This window comes from Macrobrachium rosenbergii, chromosome 6 (genome assembly GCF_040412425.1).
Source record: "Macrobrachium rosenbergii isolate ZJJX-2024 chromosome 6, ASM4041242v1, whole genome shotgun sequence".
Classification (NCBI taxonomy): domain Eukaryota; kingdom Metazoa; phylum Arthropoda; class Malacostraca; order Decapoda; family Palaemonidae; genus Macrobrachium; species Macrobrachium rosenbergii.
The window spans coordinates 56,636,512-56,656,511 of record NC_089746.1 but is presented as its reverse complement, the minus strand read 5'-3'; the positions used below and the strand labels follow the sequence as shown (position 1 = coordinate 56,656,511).

Sequence of the window (20,000 nt, the reverse complement as noted above, 5' to 3'; positions counted from 1 at the left end):
GCAGATACATAAAAAAATATCTATATCATAGCTCATGTTTCCCTGGTACCATTCGCAGCCACGGAAAAAAAATGAGTTTTGAAATGATGCTGGCATATGTATCCAGCTGAAAATAAAATTAGATACCGGCTAAAATTGTGCTAATGAAAGACAGTTATTCCAAAAGATTAATTAAATTTGTTTACCTGGCCTTCAATGAAGATTTGATATATAAGTGGGAACTAAAAAGGTAGCCAACAAAACTCGAATTCTTGAATGGTTTTATAAATAAGTAAAAAATGCTCCGAAGTTTCTTCAGCGCAATCGAGCTTTCTGTAAAGCCGCTACAGCGTATAATCAAGGCAACCGAAATTTAATCTATCTTTCGGTGGTCTCGGTATAATGTTGTATGAGCTGCGGCCCATGAAACTTTCACCATGGGCCGTTGGTGGCCTGGTCTATATCGTTGCCAGAAGGATGATTATGGCTAAATTTAACCTTAAATAAAATAAAAACTACGAAGGCTAGAGGGCTGCAATTTGGTATGTTTGATGACTGGAGGGTGGATGATCAACATACCAATTTGCAACCCTCTAGCCTCAGTAGTTTTATGATCTGAGGGCGGATAGAAAAAGTGTGCACAGAAAAAAGTGCGGACAGAAGAAAGTACGGAAGGACAGACAAAGCTGGCACAATAGTTTTCTTTTACAGAAAACTAAAAGTGTCAAAAAAATAAAGTCAATTTTTCTTTAGTGTATTTGAACGCAAAAATGAAAAATAACCTCAATCTCACAATCAGACCCAAAAGAAAAGATAAGGAAAAAACGTAAATTGACAGGTGTAAATGGATTTGGTTTCTTTCGTGAAATGGGAATGAACAGACTCAGAAATGTAAAAAGCAAAGGCCTCTGGAGTTTAAAGATGATATATGTGTAGATTTGGCGTGACAATTTTGGCATTTAAATCACAACCTCCGGACATTTAAAGCGTAGTCGTCAAGTATTTATTTATTTTTAAGGGAACATTAAAATGCTTGATTAGGTGGGGGTTGGTAAAATAGCTAACGACGATAGTTTTCTCACTGCTGGCTAGTAGTTTCTATTAACAAAATAGAACTTAAAGAGAGATATACTAAGCAGCTTCGAGTAATGAGAGAGCCCCAACCATCAGCACATGAATAAAAAAAAATATATATTGCATAACTCACGTTTCACTAGTACCTTTCATAGCCACGGGAAAATTAGTTTTAATATGATGCTCACATATGTATTCAGTTGAAAATGAAATCAGATATGCACTGAAATAGTATTACTGAGAGACAATGATTCTAAAAGATCAATTAAATTTGTGTACCGATGCTTCAATGAAGAGTTGATTTATAAATGGGCGTTGAAAAGGGCTCTAATTGGGTGGGTGTTTTTATTGAAAAAAAAAAAAATCAAGCTTGTTAATATGGCTTATTGTGGTGAAGGGTATTCTAAATAGCATTTATACGTGATGCTCTATAAAGACTAGTCTATTAAAAGGCAGTTTAATCGTTATTAACATACTGAAGGCTGGATTTTAAATAGAACTGCTCTGACCTATATACCCATTTCCCTTTGCTGTATTTTGACCTATTAATCCATTTCCCTGATTGCGTTTCTATTGCCAAACATATAATAAATATTTTCTTTTTGCGATAGCGATGAGATTTGACTTCGTTAGGTCATGTTACCTACAGTTATTAAGCTGAAAGATATCTGAAGTTTATATCTGGTTAATCTCCTGATTATTCATATTTAAAGGGAAACGATGATTTAGGAAAACACCGGTTAGATCAAGTTATCCCATACATGACCTCATAGCCATCTTGGTTGCCAGTCATAAAGAGCGCACGTCTTTAAGAACAGTAATCTTCGTACCAGAAGGCAAGTCAGTAGCTTGGATAATATTTCATTTAGGGTTAAAGCTGCATCACTTCAAAATGACAGTTGTACGAAGATATAATAGAAAACGATTCCTGGCGGTTATCATTGCAAGTTAGAAGCATCCAAAAGCGAATATTCAAAAGACAGGGTAAAATAACATCTTTAACCGTTTTATTCTTTTGACGGAGGACACATGTACTGCCAATCTAAGCTCAAAATAGCACTAAAGCAAAGCAGAGAGGAGATTCAAGGCCAACATTAAGCACTAATTACTACTACTCCGAGGAGCATTAGTTCACCACAAAAACTAGAAATGCTGGTGATAACGATCAAAGAGACCCTAGGGCTATCAAAATTCCGACAAATACCAAACTCAAGCAAAAGCAGATATCTAGAGGGCACCAGCTGACTCACATCGACGCTCCCAAACAGGCCCCCGCCCCCCCACAAAAAAAGCATAAAAAAAAGCTTCAAGAGTTGCATGGAGCAATTCATTCCCAATGAAGTAATTGACGCTTTTGTTCCTGTCCCTTGGCCAACGAAGAAGTGGAAGACAGGGTTCTTCTCCAGCTACAACCAAGACCTTAGTTACAACTGAGTGCTTTAGGTTTAGCGTTTCTGGTTTGTCACTATGCGAGTCGTATTTTCATCTACCCCAGAGACGAGGAGCCGTGTTTTCAGCGTGGCATGGCAAAGTCCTGAGGTCTACACCAAGCCTCCTATTCCCTTCCACACCTTAACACCACTGGTGCGAGGATTCGTGCTGGTATAAGCCAGCTTAATCGAAACCATCCAACCATCAAGCACAGTGATTTTTCATCACGTCCTTTTTTTAAAGTTAATTTCAGATTATAGTTTCCACCCATTCCAAAAATAACGAGAACTAGAACACAGTCTTCTTGAGAAAAAAAAAAAAAATACACATAACCACGAAAGCACGAACAAGCGTGCTGCTGAGACGTGAATCATGTTAGTACTGTGACAATGTCATACCATTTGAGTTAACAGCCATCTCATGCTTCTAGTCAATGAGTTACACGTCAGTGAAGTAATGGATAGTCTGCTGTAATTTTTAATAATTCTTTCTCCACGCAAACGTTGTTCCGACTGTTTTCGAATTGGCAGAGCACTCTTTTGTTTAAAGAATTATCATACCTACATATATATAGATTGAAATGAATGCAATTGAATACAGAATTTAGGCCAAAGGCCAAGCACTGAGACGTGTGAGGTCATTCAGCGCTGACATAGAAATTGACAGAAAAAGGTTTGAAAGGTGTAACAGGAGGAAAACCTCGCAGTTGCACTATGAATCAATTGTTAGGAGAGGGTGGAAAGTAAGATGGAAGAAAGACAATATGGAAGGAGGTACAGTAAAAGGGACGAAAGGGGTTGCAGCTAGGGGGCGAAGGCACGCTGCAAAGAACCTTAAGTAATGCCTACAGTGCACCGCATGAAGTACATAAACATATTGATAAAAAAATTAGATAGCGAATAAGAGCTATGTCAGTAACCAGGTATGATGACGGAAATAACAGGCTAATGTCATCATATCTGCGTATTCGTATCATTTACAATGTGGCTCTTATACTGCTAATTATCTAAAAGTTTAAATTAATTTCCACACAGCCCACGCAGTCAAAGTTCAACGGAAGGCTACCATCTGAACCATTAGAGAAGTTAATTAACCGGCTGTAACCATAAACAAAAAACAATAACATTTTATATATATATATGCATGCATATCGTCTAAGAGAGCCCAGTTCATTAGTATGGGCTCTGATGCTATAATCAGGAAGATTGCCTTTTGTAGCTAGTTGCGGTTGTTGGAGTCTGTTGACCACTGCTCGTAGGTTTTTCAAGCATTCTTTTTGTGCCCCCCATTAACCAGTCATCTAGGTGAGCTAATAGTTGTATTCCTTCTTTCCTGAGTTCCTGGACAACATACATATAAATATTGATGGCTCAATGGGTAGACCGTCGACTGGAGTTGTTGGAAGGTAACTGTGTCGAGGGATCGAGACCCAGCAGTACCGATCCATTTATCACTTATAAATTCCCCTTCGGCGATAATTCCCCATCAGGGATATTCCCGAAGTAGCGTGAATTGATATGAAACGACATTTGTAGCTTCATGAATGTATATAAATCACGGTGTGATAAAAATTTCACATATATATATATATATATATATATATATATATATATATATATATATATATATATATATATATATGTATATATATGTATATATATATTATCATATATATATATATATATATATATATACATAAATTATTATCACATGATTCATATAAATCATGAAACTACAAATGTCGTTTAACATCCAATTCACGTTACTTCGGGACTATCCCCGATGGGGAATGTTCACCGAAGGGGAATTATAAGTGATAAATGGATGGGTACCGCTGATTCCTGTCGACGGTCAAACCACTGAACCATCAAGAGGTGAAATTAAATTAATGCCGAATCTGCCGTACTTGTATACCCATCAAGAGCGGGGAAATTGTACTTAGCTTCGGCACTAACACACCTCCACCACGATAGCTCATTGGTACGTTTGGAACACGCAGCTCTTTATTTGAAATTATTACCACACCGTGATTTATACACAATCATGAAGCTATAAACGTGGTTAGACCGTCGACTGGAGTCGTTAGAAGGTACTGTGTCGAGGGATCGAGACCCGGCGAGGCGGTACCGAGCCATTTTTCACTTATAATTCCTCTTCGGTGATAATCCGCTTCGGGGATATTCCAGAGGTACCGTGAATTGGACGATAAACATTTGTGGCTTCATGATTGTGTGTGTGTGTATGTATGTGTGTGTATATGTATATATATATATATATATATATATATATATATATATATATATATATATACTGTATATATATATATATATATATATATATATATATATATATATATATATATATATATATATATATATATATATATATATATATTATATACATATATATACATGTATATATATATAAAATATATATATTATATATATATATATATATATATACATGTATATATATATATATATATATATATATATATATATATATATATATATATATATATATATATATATATATATTCCCAGCCTAGAAGAACCTAAAAGAGTTCAGAGGTCTGGTTAAACAAATCATTTATAACTAACTATATATATATATATATATATATATATATATATATATATATATATATATATATATATATATAATATATTATATATAAATATATGTATATTTATATATATATATATATATATATATAATCTTATAATGTAATATATGTATTATATGTATACCTTATATATATAATCTTATAATGTAACTGGTTAAAGCCGGTCAACTTCTCCACTGCTTCAGGTGGCAGCTTTCCTTTGAATTCTAACTGCGAGCTTAGGTGTGGAAAGGAATTTAATCTTAAATATCTAGCAGCACAAGAGGCATATTAGAAATGTGATACGAATATGAAGAATGATGACATATCACGCGGTTGTTATTTTGATGCCATTGTTTGCAAGGCAGGCAACCTGTCGCTGTAAGACAGAAGTTAGATATTTTAGGTGTGGGTGAGAGCTTTCTCTGTCAACAGAATGCGCGAAAAAGTGTTCAAAAGATAAAGTGGGAAGATATTCCTATTCTTTTATATCCTATTTCTCAAGATGAGTTTATTTAATGTTTAAAAGCTCTCTTCCTCTAGCGCTTTCTCTCTTTATCTTGCAACCTCGTGTATATATGCTTGCTTGCGCCCACATACTCACAGTGTGAGAAAGCAGATACGCCTAAAGATTCAGTGGCAAAAGAACATCAAACGTAGAATAAAATTAAAAACATCTGAGAAAATTTATATTACACAAGGAACTGGAAACTACGAATATTCCCCTAAATATGAAAACATAACAATGATTTATTTTATTGCTTAACTCATTAAACAATAAAAAATTTACATTACACAAGGAACTGGAAACTACGAATATTCCCCTAAATATGAAAAATAACAATGATTTATTTTATTGCTTTAACTCATTAAACAATAAAATCATATAAAAATTTAGAGACACTCTTTATGGCAAATCAGATTGTTTGTGTTCTTGCACGCTTAGAAAGTGATTGTCCACCTGCTTTCTTCAGCATCCATGGAGCGAGATAAAGACCGGACAGATATTTAGACATGGTTTTATTTTACGAAGCTTTTGTTTGGTCAGTTGCACTTTCTGTGCGAGGGATTTTTTTTTACCACCGATATCTTAGCCAACAATTCAAAATGTTTTGAAATAACATTTTATAAGATTTAATTTGATAACAAGTCACAAAAGCTTCTCCTCTCCCAGTGATAATCATTATTTCTCAAGGTTTTTCATACGGCGTAATAAGTCAGTTGTGGTTTCGAGGACGCATATATGACAACGAAAATTTAGACATGCGTTATTTAGAAAACTTTTCAATTCCCTTCAATAAAGACGTGATAAACACAAAGAAATAATTTTGAGACGAAAATCAATGATACAGCTGTTTGAAATTCCACAATTCGAAAGGAAGATAATTTTACACAAGCAAAGTTACAAAGTTCGTTGCCGTTATGAAACAAGTAAAAAATGCGCCGAAGTTTCTTCGGCGCAATCGAGTTTTCTGCACAGCGTATAATGCTGTATGAAACTCTCAGCCACAGCCCATGAAACTCTCAGTCGCGTCCCATGAAACTTTCAGCCACGGCCCAGTGGTGGCTGTGTTGTTGGCACCTATAGCAGTGCCAGTCGCACGATTATGGCTAACTTTATGGCTAACTTTAACTTAAAATAAAAACTACTGAGGCTAGAAGGCTGCAATTTGTTTTGTTTGATGATTGGAGGTTGGATGATCAACACACCAATTTGCAGCCCTCTAGCCTCAGTAGTTTTTAAGATCTGAGGGTGGACAGAAAAAGTGCGGACGGACAGACAACGAGCCAACTCAATAGTTTTCTTTTACAGAAAACTAAAAAAATAATTGCAGTTACTCGATTAGCCAGAGTAAACAAAGCTAGCTTTTATAGAGCATGCGCGCTCTCTCTCTCTCTCTCTCTCTCTCTCTTTATCTATATATCTATCCAATTATCCCTTTCTCAATTTCCTTTATTTTTTCATCAGGTATTATAAGTGAGTCAATAGCGGTGACATCTACTTGAATAGTTAGGGAAACAAAGCAAGCTTTCCTGTAACTCTCTCTCTCTCAATGTACTTTATTTTTTCAAGTAATAATGATGAGTTAATAGCATTTGCATTTACTTGAATAGGTAAAGTGAACAAAGCTAGCTTTCCTAGAACAAGCAATCTCTCTCTCTCTCTCTCTCTCTCTCTCTCTCTCTCTCTCTCTCTCTCTCTCTCAATGCCCCTTATTTTTCCATCAGGCAATAAATGTGAACTAATAGCATTTGCATTTACTGAATAGGCAACGTAAACAGAGCTAATTTTCCTAGAACACATTCTCTCTCTCTCTCTCTCTCTCTCTCTCTCTCTCTCTCTCTCTCTCTCTCTCTCTCTGCAATAAAGGTGAATTAATAGCATTTGCATTTACTTGAATAGGCAACATAAAACAAAGCTTGCATTCCTATAACAAGCTCTCTCTCTCTCTCTCTCTCTCTCTCTCTCTCTCTCTCTCTCTCTCTCTCTCTCTCTCTCTCTCTCTCTCTCTCTCTCTCTCTTTCCTTTATTTATTCATCAGGCATAAAGGAGAATTAATAGCATTTGCATTTACTGAACAGATACGTAAACAAAGCTAATTTTCCTAGAACATTCTCTCTCTCTCTCTCTCTCTCTCTCTCTCTCTCTCTCTTTCTCTTTCTCTCAGGCATCTCTCTCTCTCATTTACTGAACAGATACGTAAACAAAGCTAATTTTCCTAGAACATTCTCCTGTCTCTCTCTCAATTTCATTTTTTTTATCAGGTAATAAAGGTGAGTTAATAGCAGCTGCACTTACTTGAATAGGCAAAGTAAACAAAGCTAGCATTCCTAGAACACACACACACACACACTCACTCTCTCTCTCTCTCTCTCTCTCTCTCTCTCTCTCTCTCTCTCTCTTCCTGTCTCAGTTTCCTTTATTTTTTCATCAAGTAACAAAGGTGAGTTACTAAAGGAGAGACCATTGTTGCAGCCAATAACGCCTTGCATCCAATCTCAGATATTTCTTCTTGTTATTGACTCTAATGTCAACGAATGGGCCCTGAGCAAGCGCTACAGCTTGGGGGAAGGCAAGAAGTTACGCGAATTTTATAAAGATTTATAAGTTTGGCAGGATGGAATTGCTTGTGGGTCGCCCCGCGAGGAGTACTGGAAAATCTCTTTGTTTTTGTCTTTCCCCAACGCTTTCTTCTTTTGATTATCTTTCATTGTTTTTGGATTCACTCCCGAATATCTTTGTTTTGATTTGCACGTATAGTTTTTTCGTGAACTTTTTATTTGCCCGTATGATTTTTTCATGAATTTTTATTTGCATGTATAGTTTTTTCATGAATTTTTTATTTGCACGTATAGTTTTTTCATGAATTTTTTATTTGCACATAGTTTTTCTCATGAATTTTTGATTTGCACGAAAAGTTTTTTAATGAATTTTTGATTCGCATGTGTTTTTTTCATGAATTTTTTATTTGCACGTATAGTTTTTTCATGAATTTTTTATTTGCACGTATACTTTTTCATGAATTTTTCATTTGCACATAAAGGTTTTTCATGAATTTTTGATTTGCATGCATAGTTTTTTCATGAATCTTTTATTTGTACGTATAGTTTTTCCATGAATTTTTGATTTGCATGTATAATTTTTCATGAATTTAGATTTGCACATATAATTTTTTTTTATGAATTTTTGATGTGCACGTATTGTCTTTTTCATGAATTTTTTATTTGCAGGTATAGTTTTTATCATGAATTTTTAATTTGCCCGTATAGTTTTTTTCATGAGTTTTTGATTTGCAAGTATAGTTTTTTCATGAATTTTTTATTTCCACGTAAATTTTTTCATGAATTTTTTATTTGCACGTATGGTTTTTTCATGAATCTTTTATTTGAACGTATAGTTATTCATGAATTTTTGATTTGCACATATAGTTTTTTCCATGAATTTTTGATTTGCACGTACAGTTTTTTCATGAATTTTTGATTTTCACGTACAGTTTTTTCATGAATTTTTGAATCGCTTGTACAATTTTTTCATGAATTTTTATTTGTATGTATACATTTTTCATGAATTTTTTATTGCATATATAGTTTTTTTCATGAAATTTTTTATCTGCACATATATTTTTCATGAACTTTTGATTTTCATGGATAGTTTTTTCATGAATTTTTGATTTGTACGTATAGTTTTTTATGAATTTTTTATTTGTACGTACAGTTTTTCATGAATTTTTATTTGCACGTATAGTCTTTCATGAATTTTTGATTTGCATGTATACTTTTTTCATGAATTTTTTGATTTGCACTTATACTTTTTTCATGAATTCTGCTATCGTGAATAACGATTTTACACCCTTTCCGTCATATTTAACGGCAGTAACTACTTATTTAAACTGTTACTAGCAACTTAATCTTCTTACTAAACAGAAATTATGATAGATACTAGCATTTCCGGTATCTAAGATAGCGGTATAAGCTGATGTCTAATAACCATTAACAGAAAGTACTTGTAGACCAAACTACCTTATATTCTCAGACAACGAACTCCACGTAATGAAATGATAAAACATAAGCCTAATTATCCATAAGTGATTTCCCACGTGATCTAGTTGCATCTCATTGACAATTAGTACTCGCAGAGCGAATAGCTGAGAGTCAAGTTTATTTGAAAATTGCCATAAAAAATAAATAGTAGGATACAATAGGCCGGTAAATGGAGGCTAGAGGAGTAAGACAATTGATAGAAACTGTATTGGTAAAAGTCCAGTATATTTTTCTTATTGGAAGTCCAAACTATAAATTGGAAATAACGACACAGAGCTCCAGAATGACTGCTTAGTGATGTCGAATGCCTCAACTGGATGGATATTTTCCTCCCATTAATTTACAAAGTATGATTAAAAAACCCCAAGACGACGAATTAATGCAAATGTCTGAAAGTTTGAACGTGGCAGAGAATGATTTCCAAGGTACAGCTGAGCTTGGGTTCTAACAAAGAATGAACAGGCACATATTTAAATGAATGCTAATGATAAATTAATGATGTCATAGCTAAAGAATACAATGCAGAATTTAGGCCAAAGGCCAAGCGCTGGGACCTATGACGTCATTCAGAGTTGGATGAGAAATTGACAGAAAGAAGGTTTGGAAGGTGTAACAGGAAGATAACCTCGCAGTTGCACTATGAAACAATTGTTAGGGACGGCGGAAAGTCGGATTGATGAAAGGATATTTGAACGGAGGTACAGTAAAAGGAATGAAAAAGGTTGCAGCTAGGGGCCGAAGGGACGCTGCAAAGACCCATAAGTAGTGTCTAGAGTGCATCACGTAAGGTGCACTGACGGAACTAACCCCGCCCCACCCCAACGGTGCCATAGCTAAAAGTAAGCAAGTAAAAATTGAGCCGAAGTTTCTTCGACGCAATCGAGTTTTCTGTACAGCGTATAACCGAAACCATCGAAAATAGATCTATCTTTCGGTGCTGTCGGTACAATGCTATATGAGCCACGACCTATGAAAATTTAACCACGGCCCGGTGGCGGCCTGTCCTATTACGTTAATCTTAAATAAAATAAAAACTACCGAGGCTAGAGGGCTCCAATTTACTATGTTTGATGATTGGAGGGTGGGTGATCAACATTCCACATTGCAGCCCTCTAGCCTAAGTAGTTTTTAAGATCTGAGCGCGGACAGAAAAAGTGCGGACGGACAGACAAAGCCGGCACAATAGTTTTCTTTTACAGAAAACTAAAAGGGTAAAGTGATTCCCACAAACTTCTTTCCACGAATCTCATAGTTCTACACTAGATTCTTCCAAATGTTGCCTACCCCGGAGGGTATTGGGGAACCAAAGGGCAACCCCTAACAGTCGACAACCACCCAAATACACACTTTTCTGTTTAATCTAACAAGAGCATAACGTGTTTATGCAAAGATCGTTCTTTCCTTTCTGCGGATCGAACCCGAGTATTCTTGGGCATGATACTGCAGTGCTGCCAGTGCACTACCAGGATAGACACTGTGGAAACAGACAGACATGCAAGCAGAGAGAGAGAGAGAGAGAGAGAGAGAGAGAGAGAGAGAGAGAGAGATGGGGCAAAGGGACACTGAGAGCGCCGTAAAAAGGCAGGAGTCCAACGCAATAATAAGCAGGCATTACTCCACCATCCATAAAAAGAATGCATAACGCCTCATCAACTGTTAACGGCAAGTCATGTTTCTCCGCGGCCTTGAAGCCATACCGCCGTATCCTATTATCCAATTCAGCCCAGCAATCGTGAGAGTGATCTCTTTCCAGCCTTCCGTGTTAGTGCCATCACTGAAACAAATCATCCATCCCTTTAGGAAAGTGGTAAACATATTACTTACCTTGCATCCAGTCTCTTATCCACGCCAAAGAGTCTATTTTGAGATGCGGATATCTTTTTCATAACACGGCAGCTCCATTACTCTAACAATATTTCAGTTACGGTGCGTCAGCCTGGGTCCCTCAGATTCAAATCGCTTCAACCCAATTGGGATTCAAAGCAATGACATTACGACAGCGTTATGATAAAACACTAAATCAGTCGTTCGTTACATTACGCTTCGTCAGGGACCTTTCATTCGAGCCTTTGATAAACTGCCGGATGTTTATATCTGCTGAGCCCAGGATTTCTTGATTCACTCCTTGTTGTGAGCTGTATAGGATGCCGGAAAAAATCACCGAGGAGAAACTCGAGAAAGATGGCCTGGAAATATCTTAGCTTTGATCCATACAGCGTGGCTTTGAAAAGAGGCTGGGAGATCAAGCGAGGAAGTGAGCAACATAAACACGCATATTGTAAACACGTAGGAGGATATGTGACAGACAAGAAGAGACGTGCAGACCGATTAAAAGGTAGAAGGACGATAAACAAACAACCAGGAAGAACCAGAGAGAATGTAAGAATTAAGACATAACAGGACGAAGAACAAGTGAATGTCAAACCACACAGAAAGAACGATCAGACCTGCAAAATGAAAAGATAATAAACAAAAACACTGAAAATAAAACTTTGAAATGCCAACAGCTGGGAGATAAAAACACACATGCGCACAGGCACACATCAACCAGGGGTGACCACGAGGCTGACTAGGGAGGTGATTCTCAATTGAAGGTGAATGAAAGCAACATGGTGAAGGACGCAAGCCTTCAAAAGCTCCTCAAAGATCACAGGCAACGGACAGAACGCATAACGGCGACAGCCCCAGAAGAGGAGGAGGGGAACCTTGGTAACGTACGAGCAATTACTGTACTTGTGACGTTTCTAGGAGGACCGTATGTTTATAACGAGGGAAGAATTGGCGGAAAAGATCGAAAACAGAGGATCGAAACGTCACGAAGGCCGTTTTCATTTTGGTAAGAATTTCGAAATCGTCTTCGAAGAAATTGCATCTTGTTTCCTGGGTAAGACGATAGTTTCGTCACGACTCACTTCTGCTCGCGCCTACTTAAAGAATGGAAATGTATTGGAGTATGTAAAATGACCAACAATTAATTTTTGTTTGCCTAAAAGTGATATCAGGCGAAGTTACCGAAGGAAAAGAAGGATTAAGGTAAGAGCTAACCATGTGCAATATCAGTGTCAATGAAATCTTGTGCCTATATATAAAAAAACATTGTGAGTTTTTTCAGTTATTCGGCCACCTCGTAGGAATTTTGATCTATGGCTACTAATAAAGCAAATTAAGCATTTGCTAAGAAAAAGAAGGACTGAACTGAATGACCAAAGTTCCTTGTAAAGAAAGACGTATATAGGCTTTACATTTCCTAGTAAAGAAAGACGTATATACTGTAGGCTTTACATTAAGATATACTGACAAGGACAAATTTCGTGCTGCTAAGTGTTTCAGACCTTAATACGTATAATGGAAGAAAAATAGCGAATAGCCACAAGAACTAGCTTCCTTCAGCAGTTAAGAAAATGGAGCTATAGAGAGACAGTTAAAATTAAAGTTCACGCACTCCTGATTAACTGACAGACAGAGAGACTAAAAGTTCACAAGTATGCGGTAAAAAATATTCTGAATTTTCAGCCACCTGGATTAAACGACAAGGAAATCGCTTAAAAAACCAGTATAGAAGAACAGAATATACAATTTAGGCCGAAGGCCTATGTGGTCATTCAGCGCTGAAAGGAAAATTGAGTAAGAGGTTTCAAAGGTGCAACAGGAGGAAAACCTCGCGGTTGCACTATAAAACATTCTTAGAATAGGGTAGAAGTAAGATGGAAGATAGAATATGAATGGAGGTGCAGTAAAAGGAATGAAAGGGGTTGCAGGTAGGGGCCGAAGGGACGCTGCAAAGAACCTTAAGCAATGCCTACAGTGCACCGGATGAGGTGCACTGAACGGCACTACTCCCCTACGGAAATAAACCATTATGGCAGTTTCATAGCGAAATTCTTAAAAAAAAAAAAAAGAATAAGCCAAATCATGTTTATAACGAAGTACAAAAAGTGTAGGCTTCTGTTACCCACGCGACCAAGCAACGCGTCGTTACGTAGCAGCTGGGAGAAATTCGCTCCTGACCTTCAACGGCAATCATATTAGCGCAATAATGCCGTGACTGATTCTGCTACGAGGACTAATGGGACGTAACTACTCTCCAAGGCTCTCGCTTCTAGTATGTTGATGGTTTCTTGAGAGAGAGAGAGAGAGAGAGAGAGAGAGAATATTCCAAGGTCCCCTTGATAGCCTTAACTGATGGGACGATTCCCATATCTGATTTGGGTGCGATTGGGTTGCGTAATTATTTCACATTTCAGCTTCGCCGTAAACATGGATTTTGTAATCACTGTGGAGATGTGTTTTGCATGTATATATATACATACATATATATATATATATATATATATATATATATATATATATATATATATATATATATACATATATTGTATATACATTTATATGTATATGTGTGTGTGTGTGTATGTATGTATGTATGTATATATATATATATATATATATATATATATATATATATATATATATATATATATATATATATATATATATATATATATATATTGTTTTCCATTAACCATATATCTTCCCCCACTTAAAAAGATGGAATAACTGTATTCCCATAACAAAAGTGACTCCAGATAACAGGTAGGACAACAGTCACTGCCACATATTCCTGCTTTAACCGCGGAGTTGAGGGTGCGGCCATTTGCAAGCATATTTTACAACATCCGTTTCATATACCTTTGACTCACTCATAATCACTGTTCACTCGCCTTGATCAGTAAACAGTCTCGTACCTCAAGTACAACAAAGCCTTTCCGTTCCAACACTTTTTCCATTCCATTTAACCAGCCCTTATTGCAAACGCTTTCCATCGGCCATCCACTATATACCGTATAACCAAGTTACTTCAGACACTTTTCCATTTTCCATCTTTTTTAAGCCACACTAAACACAAGCACTCGGTGCCCCTCCCATTTCTATACTCACACCCTGCTCTTTCCCTGTGCTTCACTAAGTGTCATCATACCTCAAATTTTATGTTTCTGCTAAAATACAATATATATTTTTTTTTTTACCCATACCCCGTGCTTACGGCCATTTGATATTTTCGCGCTACACGTAATGGCAAGAGTGGCCTCATTTCATTTTTCGGTATTCAGCCCTGCCCAGACAATAGTTTTTCCGGTTACCTTCGTAGACAAGTCATCCGCTATATAGGTAGCAGTCAAATAAGGTGCTCATAGTTTATCACTAGTTCTTGTCTGCTTATGGACCCTTTGCATTAATATTCCACCCAATGATATATATATATATATATATATATATATATATATATATATATATATATATATATATATATATATATATATATATATATATAGAAATATATATATAGATGTAGGCATATATATATATATATATACATATATATATGTGTGTATATGTCCATGTATATGCATACACACAGACACACACACACATATATATAGATAGATAGATAGATAGATAGATAGATAGACAGATACAGATATATCATTGGGCGGAATATTAATCCAAAGGGCTCATAAGCAGACAAGAACCTAGTGATATATATATATATATATATATATATATATATATATATATATATATATATATATATATATATATATATATACACACACATATATATATATACATACATACATATATGTATCTCCAACAAATACATCATCACCCATTCTGTCTCTCCGGCTAAAATCAGACGTACATCCAGACCAAACTCGAACAGACCCCGAACACTTCAGACATCACGAAGGGGGTCTTTAATGCACCCGAAGCGACCCAAGTCGAAGTTTTATCTATTTCTGATATTCACTCTGGATCCCGTCGAAAATAAAGCAACGGGGAAAAAAAAAAAAACTACGAAAGCAATAATGAAATTTACGGAAATATGAGAGCTCCCCTTGCGTAGGGTGTGTATAACCCATAATGGATATTAGCAAAAGCAATATTCTAACCCTTCTTCATGATGTGCAGAGTTCCCTCTTTGCAAATGCGAAATTATTTCATTTAGGAACCCTTGGAGATCGGGACCGGCGTCCCACTCCTAATGGAAAATGCATTAAACGTGGATAAACCGTCGCTGAATTTGCGATATTATACTCTCCTTCTTTCCAGTCGGTCGTGTTTCCCTCGCGATAATACTACTACGGGATTACTAATATGCCTGAGAGCGGTGCCTTCGTTTGTCTCATATTCCTTCATTAGATAATGCAGAAGAGGATATCCTGACTCTGTTCGAAAACGATTAAAATGTAAATAAGTCAAAAGGTATGAGGTGAAGGGCGCTGAATCAGGAGAAATATTTTGATTAAAATGACTGGATTCTGTATTTTAGAATAATTGTGTTCATTTCGTGTTTATCAGCTCGCGCGAAGGGATAAGTTGTTCCTTAAAAATATATATATATCTTTATCACTTGCATGAAGGATAAGTTATTCCTAAAAAAAGAATATATATATATGATTTTATCACTTGCATGAAGGGATAAGTTGTTTTTCAAAAAAAAAAAAAAATACTTTGAGGTGTTCAATCAACTGGTTTCCAAAATTATTGAACTTACTGCCATTGACAATTATTTCTGTCAAATCATTAGTTTTTTTTAAATAATAAGCCCGTCAAGGTTGAATCCCATTTTAAAAATAAACCAGCAATAAGCAAAGTGCTGCACTGAAAACAGCTGTCTTTAAAAAGATATGAAAGAAATGAGCCTCAAGAAATTATGTAAAAAGCGAATGAAATTAACAAGTATTCCAATTTGTTTCTTCGTAATGTGAGAAATAATTATTACGGGGATGGCTAGTTTAGCCCATTCTTCTTAAATTAGCAGCTTTCATCATTTTGCAGATACAAAATCAAAAATGAATTCTGTAAAGATCCCCCTCCCCCCAAAAGCATCTTAGTATATTTAAAGTTCTTGAATCAGCATAAACACTAAATATTAAAATGGTGTCATGTTACAAAATCTACTCGTCACTGTGTGTGTACATCATGAAGAGTCAATAACATGGAATGGCGATTTCCTTGCCGAGCCTGTAACCTCGGCACACACGCGCACACACACACACACACACACACACACACACATATATATATATATATATATATATATATATATATATATATATATATATATATATATATATACACACACATATACATATATATACATACACACACACACACACACATATATATATATATATATATATATATATATATATATATATATATATATATATATCACAAGAAATGGTTCCCAGGCTTTCCTACTGCCAAGTATTTTTACTGGCAAGCAAGAAATAGCATCACCGTGAAAGCAGTATCACATTATTTCATAAATTGCATTTTGCTGGACATGTAAAGCTATTTGATATTTCCGGGAACCTTGTTCAGCGGAAATTTTGAAAACACGTTCAGCAAAATATGAATTTTTCCCCACCATGCTCAAAGGTTTGTGAACAAACCAACGACAGAAAAGGCCAACTAAGTCATTTGCTTCTATTATAAGGCTTTGGAAGGATACCTGGAGAGAATTGTTAAAAAATTACTACCATAAGACAGAAATTTGGACTCATTTGTAATAATATAATTCTTAAAAGGACAATAATAATACCTGCCGAATTACTAGGCATAGGTCTATCGTTTTGCTTGACCAAGATTCCTTCCCTGGTTGTTACCATTCTTAAAGATTATTTTTTCCCTTACCGTGATGATTAGATAACTTTTACCATTGAAACTTTTTTTATACATATTCGAAATTAAGTTGTACTTGGAATAAGGCTTAAAATGGTTAGCATCACCTAATGAGTAGTTTGAGGGCATAGGTGCAGCCTAGGCTGCTAACCTATATTTTCTTGCATTACCAATCTATGAGGCATATCGTTTAATGAAAACTTAAATTGAACCATGATTTGTCCCACTTAAAAAATTACAGCTCTCGTTGAGAAACCACATTTGGTAAGAGGCATAATGTCAAACTACTCTAACGCTGCTACCTTTTCATCACTAACACTATAGTATTGACGGTATAGATAGTATCCTACCGGCCTACTATTGCCAAGACTTCTTAGTGACTGGCAAAATGCAGCAAGTGTCTTATGTTTCACAATAACATGTTTAAAAGACGAGACTTGTCACAACCAGTACCCTATTGGCCTACTTACTGCTAAGCATTTTCAATAACGAGCAAGGTCATTTTTTACTTCATATTACATGGCATATATGAGACTAATGAGGATGTGATTTCAAAACTGAAATGGCCACTGCACTTATGTGACAAAACTATATGCTTTATAAGGTCTCTGACATTTTAACAGAGCAAATGTATCTACTGCTAACAAGACAATTCACTGGCTAGCATAAAATCATGGGTAAATAAAAGTAGTTACGTTTTGCTTACCTGTGGAATATTATTCCATTTTCTCTTGTAGAGTTTCTGAACCCATTTCTGTAATTATAAGCTGGACAGCGTGATAATGAACAAAAATCACTTTGACACACTAAGCACCTATACTCAATTTCCGCAGTTCCCGGGTGTTTGAGGATTATCGTAAGCAGCGCCGCTCTAGTGGTAGCAGACCAAATTACGTAGTACTAGTGTACAAACAACGTTTACAGTATTATTGACCCACCATCATGCATCCAGTGTATGTATATATGTATGTAAGCAGCTTGCTACCAAATTAAAAATTTTCTTGGGATACATTGCAAGTGTAGCGTAAAAGAGATGTAGCATTTTATTCCAACGGTTATGACATAAATATGAAGCAATGGTCAGTCTCAGACTGAGAGCATACACGTGCTTGCTATTAATGTATGTAAATGTGCATGCATGAATGTTGTACACATCTGAATAATTCATGAGGTCCGTGTAATCCCCGCATCCTTGTGGAAGCTTTGTGTTGATACCGGGATGTAACTTCAGGTAGGCTCCCGTGATGACTGGCTCATTTTCTCTGCCAGCTAATTTGTTGTAATTTGTTTAAGCAGGAAAAAATCTCCGTCAAACGAGTTCACCTTCATTTCAGTACCTTGAAACGTTGTTTTGTTGCACTGCATGCGTTTTTTATGTTATCACCTTTTCGCTTTGTTTTGAAACGCCTTGTTAGTCAAATGAGACCGTTTTCTATTTTCGACCGTCATTTTTCACTTTGGTTCATACGACTGCCCGTTTCAAAATAACTTCAGGGTTTCATCAGTCACTAATTCTATTCTCATTTCCTCATTTTCACATACAAGGGTCTACGTACATTTTATCTTCCTGTTCTTTTTTTTTTTTTTTAAGAGCAATGAATCGCTTTGTTGAAAATTTTGGCAGAGATGCTTCATTTTCTATTCACTAGGGATGCCTCCTTCAAAGGAACCTTGGTGCAGGCCAGCATGAATCTGCAAGTGCAAGGTAGAAGAGTTTTGCATCAAAAGAAGTTGCTTGACCTTTAGAACCAGAAATTTAAAAAGAGTTAATAATATTAAAGAAGCCCTGCGGTTGCCGCTTCTGCTGGTGTTGTATATTTTAAAGTGACTCATGTAACAGTCAGTCATTTATGTTACGTCGCTGACAAAGGAAGAGTTGGTGCAAGAAATAGCGTTTGCTAGACAATGAGACAAAAAAAAAATGTAAGCAAATGATTCCACTCTTAAGCGTTTAGTATGAACGGATAGATAGATAGATAGATAGATAGATAGATAGATAGGGGAGAAATCCTCGGACAACATACACATTCCAATTTGTCTCTTTCTTACATCGAGTTCACGCTCAACTACAGCTCAGTGTTTTTCTTCGGTATATTCAAGGGCATATAAATCTTAGACCTTATGATTTCTCGTCACATTGTGTTCATGATCAAGAATCTATTCGTCCAAGTTTTATGTCTTTGTTCTTATTACTGACGTTCAGGATGATGGAAATCTCGTGGTTTTATTTTTTTACATTTACTTTTGTGTTTATTGGGTCTGTTCTCAGATTTTGTTTGCAGAATTGATACACCACGAAAATGAGCAAGGGTTCAGTACACTATAACCCTGGTAGTTGTGACGCCAGATAACTCTCAATTAATCAATCAATCAGTACACTATACAGGCGGAATAACATTAGTTAATAAATCTAGTACTGGAAAACCGGCTACAAAGCAGCGTGCACTAGGCCTACTAAGTAACTGACGTTATAAACGCAAGAATGAACATGTTCTTTACGTTGTATTTTTCAACCACTCGGAGTAGGTTGTACACCTTGGTAACAAATAAAACCACAGCCAGGCTGAATATGTTATACGACTCTGAAATCTTAAATCTTTCCACAATCTGTACGTCTGCAACTGTCGAAGCCTTGGGGGAAGAATGCAGCACCTGAGTGAGATTTTATTATAATACATAT

General features: G+C 35.9%; 1 protein-coding gene across 2 annotated transcripts in view; it reads left to right on the top strand.

The window, feature by feature from the left end:
- Nucleotides 1–20,000, top strand: part of LOC136839608 (facilitated trehalose transporter Tret1-like) — an 82,309-nt gene that overhangs the window by 43,747 nt on the left and 18,562 nt on the right. The window contains exon 1 of one of the 2 annotated variants that reach the window (XM_067105889.1): nucleotides 12,260–12,467. The exons of the other annotated variant lie outside the window; for it this stretch is intronic. The gene's annotated coding sequence lies outside the window, so the exon portion shown is untranslated. Of the gene's footprint in view, nucleotides 1–12,259; nucleotides 12,468–20,000 lie in introns of those variants that run through there. 2 annotated transcript variants of the gene reach the window in all.